Below are 13,165 nucleotides of genomic sequence, written 5' to 3'. Positions count from 1 at the left end.
GTATGTGGTGGGGGTTTGTGCCTCTTGATCCTGTGACTTTTGCAGTAACTTTCAAATTCACTTGATGTGAACTCACCACCTCTGTCTGATCTCAACTTCTTCACCTTCCTCCCCATTTCTTTCTCGACCATTACATGCCATTCTTTAAACTTCCTAAAAGCCTCATCTTTAGTCTTTAGGAAGTATATCCATATCCTTCTACTGTAGTCATCGATCAGCATCATGAAGTAGTAGGAACCACCCAAAGCTTCCATCTCCATCTTTCTACAAAGGTTCGTGTAAATGAGCTCTAGAGGATGGTCTTCATCTTGAACTTCTAGACTGGATAGTTGGTGCCATCCAACTTTCCGCTTTCGTCGAATGGTGGGATTCACAGTCTTGCAGGCTGAGCCATCTCTCACAATCTGCTCACAAATAGAAACACACTACCAAATCTTCTTGCTAGAGCCCAAGCTCTGATACCATGTAAGAAAACAATACAACGTCTGTGCTCAATAGATAACAGGATCTCGTATGCAAGGGAGAAAAGCAGATAGTATGGAGAATCAAAAATTTGATTACTGTAAAACTGATACAATAGATGGCGCTGCCTCCCAGCCGTGCGCTCCTGTGTGAGAAGCTTCGATGGCATGCTGGAAATAGTAGAGGACGGAGGCTGGATGCTAAGGAATCAGGGTTGCTGTAGCCAGTGATAATTATGGGCTTCACAGGCTTGCTCTTATATAGCCACCAGTCGTAGTCGGTTAGACCCAATTGGGAGACCGACCCAGTCTGCCCAAAACGGCCAATTGGAGATCGGTCCCGAAATAGGCCACTGACCACATGTTAGAACTGTGGCGCAAAATAGAGCAACTAACCTACGGCCGCCGTTTGGCCTAGAGCCATTCGGGATCATCTGGGGCTCCAAATGGGCCCTGCAACCCGAGAGTAGTGGGCTGCCCCGGGAAATGCTCTGTCTACCCTCAGTGCGGTCAGTCATGGGATGCCTTCCCGCACTTGCATGTAGCCTAGTTGGCAGTGTGCCAACTCTATTTGAAGCCGTCCAATCATTAGGCCACACATGGCCCCCATCTGGTGTCCAAACCAGGATCTACCGGATAACCGAGCTACTCAAATGCCTTCTCCTCATATGGGGGGCTTACAAGTAGAGTTAGCTAGTTCGTGCGTAGTTACACGAGAGTGGAGCATTGATATCTAACACTTTGAGCAATTTCATGTTAAAAAAAGCAGCTCAAAACCCCCTTTTTGTTGAAGAAAGGGTCTATAGGCCCCTTTTCTTACATGGTCTTTGGGCCTCTTTTTTTTACATGCGCTTTGGACCTCTCTTTCTTAAAATACCCATTTGATAAAAAGAGGTCCAAAAACCCCTTTGTAAAAGAAAGGGGTCTTTGGGCCTCTTTTTTTAATTGCCCATGTGGGAAAAAGAGGCCCAAAGGCCACCCTATTCAATGAAAGGGGTTTCTAGGCTGCCTTCATGTTTATTAAAATAGGGAGATTATTGGGCCTCATATTTTTACATGGACCATGTGAAAAAACAAAGAGGCTCAAAAGGCACTTTCATAAAAAAAAGGCATCTTTGGGCTCTTTTTTTAATATGGCCCATCAATGTTTTTACATGGGACTAAGGGTTAAATCATACCTTAGGGGAAAGCATACCCTTTGAAAGCTTTCTCCTAAGGTTAGCATTGCTGGTCTTCACCCCTCATAGTTTGAATGTTTGACGAGCTTGTTGGCCTTCACCCCTCATGGTGAGATGTGGCAAAATGGGGACTTATTACCACATGGCAAAATGGGGCTTATGCAATATGAAGGTCTTAGTGGCCTTCACACCTCATGGCGAAATGGGGACTTATTCTAACATGCAATATGGAGGCCTTAATGGCCTTGGATATATGGGCAAACTTGAAACCCTCTTTAGTATGCCTCCAAGGATTTTTGGGAGGCTTTGAAGGCTATACCATGGCTATGGGGTAGGTTTTGGACCTCACACTTGACATTGACACTCAACTCCCTCTAGGGGCTCTAACATGGTATCAAGGGAAGTAGACTATTCACAGATTGTGAAATCTAGTCGTTGTCATGTACGTGGAATGTGGTGGTTGTTTGATCTAGATAGATTAGAATGCTAGTTGACTTCCATCGCGAGACGTGGTAACCCGTGGTGCAATTAGGCTAATGCTATAGTAGTAGAAGCTGTGCACTCATGGAATTCATGTGCTAATCAAATAATTGCAGTGTTAGTTAGGTGATGTCTCTTCACAACTACAAACTATTTTTGACAACATGTTGATGGCAAAATGTGTGGTGGATAAACTAGCGATGATTGACGGTACTTATTGATGGTCCCACATGTGAATCATGTACTCATTGCTAATGTGAGTCGACTAGAATTAACCCACATGAGAACTTAGCCAGGGGGTGTTGAGGAGGCATTGGTGGCCTTAACTTGTCATGGTGACAAAATAGGACTTAGTCCCACATGCAATATGGTGGGCTTGATGGCCTTGGATATATGGGTAGACTTGAAATCCTCAAGAGTATCCCTTTTGAGGACTTTTGCCAAACTTGAAACCCCCTAGAGTACCCCTATCGAGGATTTTTGGGAAGCTCTAGAGGTTACAATGTGGCTATGAGGTTTGGGGACCCCACACCCAATGCTGACACATGTTCCCCTCTAGGGCTCTAGTATAGACTACACAGAAAGCTTGATTGCCATTTCTTAGAAGGAAATGCCTATACCTTGTGACATACTAAAGTCTACATCATTGGGGCACAAAGATGATGACCATCCACATGGAGGATATTGCGATCCAAATCCCCACCAATTTGAGGAGTATCCCTAAAGAGTATAAGCCACATAAGATGGAAGTTGATGATCTATTCTCATAAGATGTGTCATTGTCGAGCTCAATAAAATTTCCAAGAAAAAGAATCCTTATCCAAAAAAATTTGTGGAAGTCTAAGAAGGTGAACATGGGCTTGCAAAACCCTAAGAACTATACAAAGGCTATGAACTGAAGAGCTCATCTCCTTGAGCCAATTCAAGACCTTAACACATAGTAGAGGATGCACCTCACCCTATCAAGTTAAGCCAAACTATGACCCCTCCCCAACTTCAACATATAAAACTACATAGAACTCTAAGAAATGGCCTTGAGATCTACCAGCACCGAATTCCTAGAGTAGAGGGATGTAGTTGTATGAAACTACATAGAACTCTAAGACATGGCCCTCGAGATCTACCTATCCCCTTGGTACTTGATGTACAACCAATATTGCCGATAGAATTATCTAAAGTTCCCAAATTTTCCAAATATGTACATGCTAATATGGATTAGCTCACAAAGTAAGCTTCATCTATAGAGTCGATTGGTTATTCCCAAAGTCATGGTCCTAAAAAAGAACACGAAACTCCAAGTGTGTGAATTATCAAAATTGAATTCCTAGGCTATATTGGATCCATTTACAAATCGTATCTTGGACCAAGTAGCTAGATATAACTTGTACTCCTCATGGAGTGGACACAACAACCAAATCTTGATCATGGAGGAAGACTATAAAAAGATGGACTTCATCACCAAGTGGCACACTTATGCATTCAAGGACATGCCATTTCAATTACAAAATGCACCTTCTACATTCCAATAATTTATGGTTTATACTTTCAAGGATTATCTTGCTGAATTCCTTGCAATTTGTTTAAATGATTTTGTGTCCACAAAATTGAAAATAATCACCAAAACTGTTTGGAGAACATACTTGTTATGTCATGAAGTGTTAAGTGCCTCTTTTGTGTGAAGTCTATCATTTTACTCAGTCACCTTGTATCCCAATAAGTCATAATGATTGAGCATTCAAAGATTCAAGCAATTGAGTCATGCTTAAGCTAATCAACTTACACCAACTCCTCTCTTCTATCAACTTTATCATCTTTTATTGCAAAGTTATTAAAGATTTTGTTCAAATAGCTACATCTCTATGAGTTTACCAAAAAAGTGATCAAGATCCAATGGACCAATGCTTGAGCTTTACAATACAAATACTTGAGTGAGAAAGTGACCACAACACCAATCCTATGATAGCCCAAATTGGATATGGTCTTCCATGTATTATAGATGCATTTGGCTATGCCATTAGAATCATCCTCACACAACCAAATGGGTGCTTGGACTACCTAGTTTATTATGCAAGGAGAATGACGAGAACCCCAAAATGCAACAATATCACCAAACATGAAGCCCTTGGAATATTGTACAATATTTAAAAGGTATGGTATTGTCTTTTGGGAAACCCTCTTATCTTTTATGCTCAATTCAACAAATAAAGTTGTCATACAAAGTTGCCTAATGCATTGAACATTATTGTTGCCACAATTTATATTTTGCATCATCCACAAGATAAAAAAGTCACACATGCATGTATAATGCCTATTGCAATGCCTATATGTCATTTTAAGAAGACAAAGGAGTCTCATCCAAGCTTTTGGATGTACACTTGTTCATAGTCGACATCCTGTATCCAGAGTATGACATGTTGCCACAATATCTTTCTATTGTAACTTTCATGGAGAAGATGTTTTGAGAGCATTAAAGGCAGTGTCAAAGACTAGTAGTTCACCAGTTTGGCATTGAGCTGACAACATGAAAGATTTTGCAAGCCAGATTTGTGTTGGAACACACTCTTTCAAGATTCCCACTAGTTTAGCATAAATTGTTACATCTAGCAAACAATTGGACTTACTTCCACTCCCATAAGATCACATGCCATTGCAACCAAGCCCACCTTTTAGATGCTTTCCAAGATTTGGATTAGATTTTTTGGACCTTTCCAATGAGCGACCCAATGAACACAAAACAAGTACATCATTATGGCCCCTAATTATGGCACAAAATGTGCAAAAGCTAAGACACTTTCAGACAAGTTTATCGTTGAGCATCATATGTAGATTTGGCAACTTGGCTGAGTTTATCACTGACCAAGGCATGACTTTATGAATGTAATCTTTGAACATTTCGGCTTGAGATTTTATGATCATGCATCGAGTCTCTACCACCTACTATCCTTGATATAATGGTAAGCTAAGGTAATAAACAAAGTCATGAAGTTTATCATAACAAATATGGTGAATGAAAATCACACACATTTTGACTTAAAAGTGAATGTAGCACTTTGGCTAACCACACTACCTACAAGTCACCACCAAGCCAACCTCCTAGTGCATGGAATATGGGCTATAAGAGAGAGTGCCACTGGAGTTCCTAGTTTTGAGTCTCTGCATAGTAGATGACTATAAACCCAGTGAGCTTGAAGCCATCCAAACACAACTTGTTAGCTAGACAAGATTGACAAACTCCAAGCAAGAGCATTCTGGTCCCAATAGTAATTCAACAATGATGTAAAGTATGGCATGACCACGGCATCATCCCCAAGACCTTACTAAAGGAAACCTTATTGTTTTAGTGGAGGTCATTCACCCCAACCTAGAGAAGATTGAGGAAATTCTAAGGCTTCCACCACCCATTGCCAAAAAGACAAGTTTTTGCCTTTCTAAAGCTTACTAGATACTACCATCTCTTCATGGTGGAATATACAACCATGACTAACCTTATGGCCTAACCAAGGAGTGAAAGGAGTTCCATTGGAACAATAACTATGACTAAGGCTTTAACAAAATCAACAAATCTTTGTCATTTTTGTTCATTCTTCAAATTGTAGATTGGACATTCTTTGTTAATATTGGGTTTGGTACTCAAATGATCACATGCATACTTCTTGAGCAAGGTGAGGACAAATACTTTTTTTTTAAACTCGCTTATCTATGAATGGATGCTTTGAAACAAAGTCCCATTGCTTGGATTTACGTTTTGTATGGAAAAATGTAAGCATTCTATAGTGGGTCAACCATTTGTATTGTAGTAAATGATAGCTAGACAAATTCAAGTGCTCTACTCTTTGAGACATCCCATGAGCTGGCTAGGGGTTTTACAAGAAGCGTTTCACAACTAACTATTTTTCATTAAAAATTCATATAGGATATTGTTGGGCTGATGTGGTCTCATAATGTTATGGCTTATTGCAATTCTGGCAAGCTCCACCAACTTTTTGGAAAAGAGGATCTTTTCACAAGTTAGCTCCACCTAGCTCATATGGGAAAGTGTGCTCCTAGGTACTCAATTCTATTGGTTGGGAATCCTTTGATTATACCCAATTCAGTAGCCCGTTTGCCTATTCCAAAAATGGTGGATAGGATTTGTTGATCTCTTACTTGTTTGACTATACGTGAGAGGAAATATCTTCAATAATCAACCCCACAACATCAAAATAACAACATTGGCCATCCCCACCAAGTATTAAATATTACACCATTAAAGGAATCCAAATTAGTAGTGCATCTAGGGTAGTTACGTAGATGCCGCTACCTAAGGCATTAAATTGGAACATTTAACTCTATATGCTTGGCATTGCATGTTTGTGAATGACCGTTGGCAAAAGTGGTATTTGAGAGCATGTTGCTTAGTTGTAAAGGAAATTCAAACTATTTTAGCATAGTTGTATCAGATATTGAGTTGTAAGCACTCCATGTTAAATATATTTTTAGAATTCTGACTATTATTGCCTTGTTTCTTTCACATTTATCTATTTTGGTTCCCACATCATTGTCTATTTCATAGTGTTATGATAGTTAACTGTCAAGGATAAGTAGCTTTTCATATGCTTAGTTAACAAGAGCATCCCACATTAACTCTTTGGTGACCACAACCTATATAAGAATGAATGATATATGTCTATGCATGATGAATAACAACCCCGTTAAGGAGAATGACATGCTACTAATTTTTTGATTTGTGGACAACCTAGCGGTAGTGTTTCCTCATTAGATAGTTTTTTTAAAGGATGTGTTATCCTCAGTTCCTCATTTTGTTGCTAATACATCACAAGCCATAACTCTTCCACCTTTGTGTCCTCCCCTAATGTGGTTACATCCCTCTTTGTCCCATCATTCAACCTCCACATGCCATCATGATAGTCAAATACCCCAAGTTCTCTGGGAACTTCACCAAATAATGCTAATGCACACATTTTGTTATTTGCAAGTGCTTGGCAAGTGATGCATCAATGGTGGAATAGGCCAACCAGGCCCCGAATTTACATTTCATCAGTTACAATGAAGTGCGTAATGCTTTTCTCCCTTAATTTCATGAGGAAAAGACTAGAATCAACTTGTTGGCTAAGATTGGCTAAATGGAACAATTGATAGTGGGAGAATACCACCAAGTTTTGCCATCTCCTATGACACCTTCTAATTGCAAATCATTTTGGCCATGAAATTTTTAACTACATGGTTCTTTCAAAAATCTTAAAGTATTCTATGTCTTCTATAGGTATAACAACTTTATGCTAGTGCAAGTGATTGAGTTTCCAATTAGGGCCAAACAAGTGCTAGTAGAAAAACCAAGCACTCTCACAAAACAAAGTCTAAAAAAATAGAATCTTTTGATGAGTCTGCATCCTCAATATCATAAGCAATAATTTGAATGATGATGATGGCAAGCATCGAGATTACAGATGAGCAAGAAGTTGAAGGTGACTCTAAAGGAGTTGCTCCACAAGGTTTAGATCTCCAAAGATGGCACAAGTACAAATACACATCTTTGACCCAATGTCTGGTGTGGCCAATGCTTGAACTGTGGGCATACCTCTGAAGAATGTGGACTTAAAGAGCTCTAGAGCACCATCTGGTAGACTACCACTCACACCATAGAAGCTTGCTAATACAACACCCGAAGCATGCATTAGTGGCCTATGGCTATAATTTTCCAAACTCACACCACAGAAGCACACCCAATGCATGCCCTCGTAGCCTATGGCCGCAATTTGCTAGACTACCACACACACCATAGAAAGTTGCAAATATAGCACTGGAGGCATGCCCTAGTAGCTTGGGCCACAATCTTCCAAACTCTTCCTATCGCTTGGGTATGCTACCATGCAGTTAAACTAGGGCAAACATCGAAATCAATCTTATCAGCATACCTCCAATAATACATTTTAGCATATTCTTTATTATTATTGTTCAATCGTTAGTCATTGAAAAATCAAGCGTGAATTGTCGAAGAAGCATCAAGCCAAAAAGGACAAGCCCTTAATTCATAACGAGGTTTCCTCCACGGCTAGGCCCCAAATTAATATGGTACAAATTGTGGAACTTAGGTTGAGGTCCTTGTTCTCATGTAGGAACTCTGAATGATTCACCCACTCCCTTTGCATCTACTGACCACAATGCATTAGTGTCTAGACTTCTTAGCTTTAGCATTCCTTCTTCATATGTTTTCTCATATTGGTTGAGCTTTGTGATCCATAGTTGGACTTGTTTAGTAGAGGAACATGGAGATGGTTGAAAGAAACGTTATTGCATGAACATCTAGCTTTGTTCCTTGAGGCAAACATCTCCTACAATTCCTCTTATTAGAAGATTAGGTGGAGAGATATTGAAGTCATAAGAGATGACTAACTATATAGTATGTTATATTAAGCTAAAATATATGTGTGTTCACCACTTAGGGTCAGGGTTATGGTTCATCCCTATGCCTTATTTCAATGATGTAGTTTACACCATTATCAGCTCCCCAATTAAATTGCACTAGATGAGTAAAGGGTTCTTATACAAGATTGGATTTTTTAGTGCATATAACAACTACCAAAACTAAAAAAGGAAAAGCTAAAATATGAGAGTAATATGCGCATGTGTGAGAATAGTGACAATGTTCTGGAAGTCTATACAATGATTACAAACAATGATTACAACGTAGATCCTATATAAAAACTTTAATTTCCCCCTTTTAGGGTTGTAGATCATCCTTCAATAATGGAAATAAAACCCAAAAGATATGATGAAGGGAAGACATAAATGTGACATAAAAAAAGAAGTCTTCATGGATCAAAGACTAGTTGACTAGGTAATGATTACATGCTATAGATGGATGAGCAAAAGCAAAATATGTTAGAAATAAATGAGGACTGTGAAGTTGATATGTTAAAGAATATGCTAGAAGGTTGCTATTAATAAGGGTGTCACCAAACCAGTTAAGTAGGAGAATGGCATAAGATATGTTGAAGTAGAATAAGATCTACCAAACAATGGCAAATAACAAACCTACATACTCATTGTCCATAAAGGTATCCATGTATTGCATAACATCAATGACTAGAGGAGAAAGGATGGTATTTTCACATAAGATACACGACTCTATGATAATATATGATAACCCTAAAAAAGCATCATAGCATAATGTTGTGGAATTCTCCACGGGTAATGCTTAATATATTAAATGACCTAAATATCCTAAATGTTTGAAGAATAAAGTAACACGAGTTGAAGGGAATTTGTAATAACAGTATTTGGAAAAATTTCAACATTACATGCAATTGAATCTATCATACCCAAAAGCATGTGAGTGTCCAAATGTTAATATGATGTAAAAGAATTCTATTTGGACAAATTGATAGGATTGGGTAACACCACAAATTTGCAAGTATGGACTATGCACATGAATTTGCACCAAGTACAGACATGCTAAAAATTTACACCAAGTATGGACTATGCAAAAATAGTCATGAATGCATGCTAAAACACTATCATTCCATGGTTCATTATATGGCAAAGAATAATAACTATAGTATGGCAATGCTAAACTAATGTTGAAATTTCCTCATGATGAGGGTTTATCTACCTGATCATAAGTGCTCATGAAAACTAAATCTAAGAATAATGTATTATGGTATAACTAAACTACTACTAAAATGTCCATATGTTGAGGATTGATCCACTAATCACAAAAGGTGGTGATAAATGAATCCAAGAACAATTCATTATGGCATAAGTTTTTGAATTCGAGTGGTCCTATCTATATCTATAAATTCACATTGTAAAACTGTGGAGGTTGATCCATTCAAGCATCTAATGGTTGTACATCGCTACAAAAATTAGATAGTGGGGGTGATGTAGATTTATTTGCAAATCTACATGATGCAAAAGTGAAGTCTAATCCATGCAAACATATGATGGCTATACATCACAAAAGTCAGTCTATGTTGATATAGATGATGCTATAATAAGCACTATGTCAATGGTGTCTGAGTCAATACTTGAGTAATGGGCACTTTATCGCCTTTATCATGAAATTCTTTCCATAGTTGTGCTTTACATTCATGTAATTTTTATAAGGGCATGATCTAAATTTGGTGCTCCATGCTAGAGCCTTACCCATATTTTATCAAGAGTATCCACCCATGACAACCACTAAAATGCTTCAACATGGAAGGTTACTAAAATGTGGGAATGATTGAATGCTAATCTATGTATAGTCATAAACCTAAGCATGCATTGAAGCTACTTTTGAGAGAGTAGAGATAGCTAGTGGAGTAGTCAAGAATGGAACTTGGATCATTAGAAATTAGCCTCTGTCCATTCAATTTTGGGATCTCAAATTTTCATTGAATATTCCTCCTCCCCTAAACGCACCCATCTAGGTCAAACTTCCCTACCTTTCCCACGCCCTCCTCCCATAGATTGACACATTGTGTGTGCCGTGCCCTTCGGAAAGTTCATTGGTCTAGAGTAGGAAAAACTTATAAACCTAAGAGGTAACTACAAGCTTGTGTCTTGATGGACATTGCTATTGACCCTCCAAGTGCTCTAAGAATAGAGGATGAAGACAAGTAGGGAGAGAGCTTGTTTAGAAATTATTTTTTAAGAACATTCCAAACTCACAACAAGGGAGGTCATTTTATCAAAGTCTTCCCTTAATGGGCTAGTCAAAAACCTTGGGAAGAAGGATCAGGAAAACTAATAGATGAAGGAAGTGAAGGAACCAAGACAAGAGGAGAATGTACAACCAAAGGAGATTCCAAAAGTAAGAGATAATAGTGAAAAAAGGGGGCCCTAGCCTAGTAGGATACCAAGGGCAAAGGGATTAAAAGTACAAATGGGTTTGAAGTTTTTAGGGATGAGGACATGGACATGGATCAAGAAGAAGAGGAAGAGAATATCCCCAATACTCAAACGTTTAAAGGTCAATTGTGCTACTAAGAGTAGATATGGAGAATGAAGAATAGCCCTTCAGGAAGGTGAAAAAGTAGGAGATGACTTCAATCGGATAGGAGAGGATATTAGTTGGATAGTATAGGTATAAAAGAGGTGGAAAACCTACAAGTGAGGGAGAAAAGAAGGCTTTTGAGGGGTTTTGTTATTTCACTCGTCTAGTGCAACTGTTGGTAGCCCATTCTTCCCTCCAAATGGCATTACTCTATAAGAAAACATACCCCAATCTGTTATAAAGGATGCCTTTATCTAAAATTTCTTATGTATATGTTTTTCAAAATCAATATCAAATGAAAGGAATGCTCACAAGACCTATGGCATCGTAAATATGAAAGGGGAATGATTTTGTACAACAATGAGAGACTATGAGGAGGATAGGGAACTTGGAGTGCTAGCTTGTAGTCAAGATAGGGGAAGAATGAGGCATAAAAAATGAGGTTGCAAAAATGTGGTAAAGCACAAAAAGGGCGCTTATGCATAGATAACATGGTGATGGAGTGAATAGATGAGTGCAAGATGAGGATGCTTTAAGTAAAATGATGGAGTAAGTAGGTATAAGAGGATGATGGATCCTCTGTAATGTTGCATGAGGAGTTTTGAGGAGGGCATCTCTTTTGTTATTGTGTTTACTAGCCATTGGTCTATTGGAGAGATCCTAAGTAAAGCTCTATGAGATCTCTTGTGAGCACAAAGCTCTTTGCAACCTCATGGGTTGAAGCAAGTTCTCGAGAGCCTTTCAAGGCTCCCTTTAAAGTTTTTGTTCAATACCAGCAACTCAAAATTTTAAGCTATTAGCATGACTCTAAGCACCAATTGATGCTTCCCACAAAAAACAAGTGGACACCACTACTTAGCAACGTAACCATGTTGATGCATTGGTTGATTTCCATAGACAACAAGAACTTAATTTGTGGATGGAGTAGCTAAACCCCAAATGGAGAAGCTTACCGAGCAAGCTATAAATATTACAAAACAAGATCAAGAGAAATAATCAATTTGCAAAATGAGTCCAAAGCATTTCCATTATCAAAACAAGTGAGCAAATATGAAGGAACACTGACTTTATAAGATGATTAGATAACAACATTCAAAGGCTTGCTCTCAATGACTACTTCCATTTGCAATTACAAATAAAATAATAAGAACCATGACTCATGGGACATCCTTAGAATCCCAAAAAGTTTTTGGACTATAGAGTTAAAGGATTGATTGGATTGGAATCTTGCACTAAAACTCATTTAGTGAGGTCTCTCTCTACCTACCACATGCCTTCCATGCTTGCCTACTTGCCTACCAACATGACTACTAGCTAGCCTACCTTCCTTCCTACCTATTTACATGCATGCTTGCTTACCAAACAACTGACTTACCTACCCAAGGGCTCTCTCTCTGTACCACCTACTTGCCTATCTAAGATTCCATCATTATTGTTGGATAGAAAACATATTTTCACAGGTCTATTTTGAAAAACAATTGACTACAAAAGAGCACAAATTCATATAATGCAACTTTTCAAAGTGGTCTAAATATAGACAGTTAGTTTTCATACATAACTACACATAATTGTTGTCTTAAAAGCACATGCCAAATTATGTTTTTTTTTTTAAATTGCAAGAAATATTTTACATCCACAAAATTAGCCTTATTATTCCATCATCACGGATGGTATCCAAATTTATTTTTGTAGTCATAATCTCCTTTGTTATACATATCATCATCAACCCATCCACTGCTTTGCCATGTCCTCTATCTCATATTGAGGTTTCTAATTCAAAGACTTCTATATTTACAAGTTGATGCTGGATAGCATCCCTTTGGTGCTTTAGATCTTTGTGTGGAGAATTGAGGTTCAGTAGCAATATGGGCTAGATTGACTTTAGATGCCATGCTTTAGATCTTTGTGTGGAGAATTGAGGTTCAGTAGCAATATGGGCTAGATTGACTTCAGAGGCCATATTCCACGTGCTTGTCAAAGCCTTCAACTTGCTTTTCTATTTTTAGCATTTGTTTAAAGGGGGTTTGAAGGATGTAGAGGCTTCTCGGTCATGTGTCATTGGTCATGTG

This window comes from Dipteris shenzhenensis, chromosome 6 (genome assembly GCF_047967505.1).
Source record: "Dipteris shenzhenensis isolate YYH24624 ecotype China chromosome 6, Dip_SZ_1.0, whole genome shotgun sequence".
Lineage (NCBI taxonomy): Eukaryota > Viridiplantae > Streptophyta > Polypodiopsida > Gleicheniales > Dipteridaceae > Dipteris > Dipteris shenzhenensis.
The sequence above is the reverse complement of the archived record's forward strand: the minus strand, read 5'-3'. Positions refer to the sequence as shown.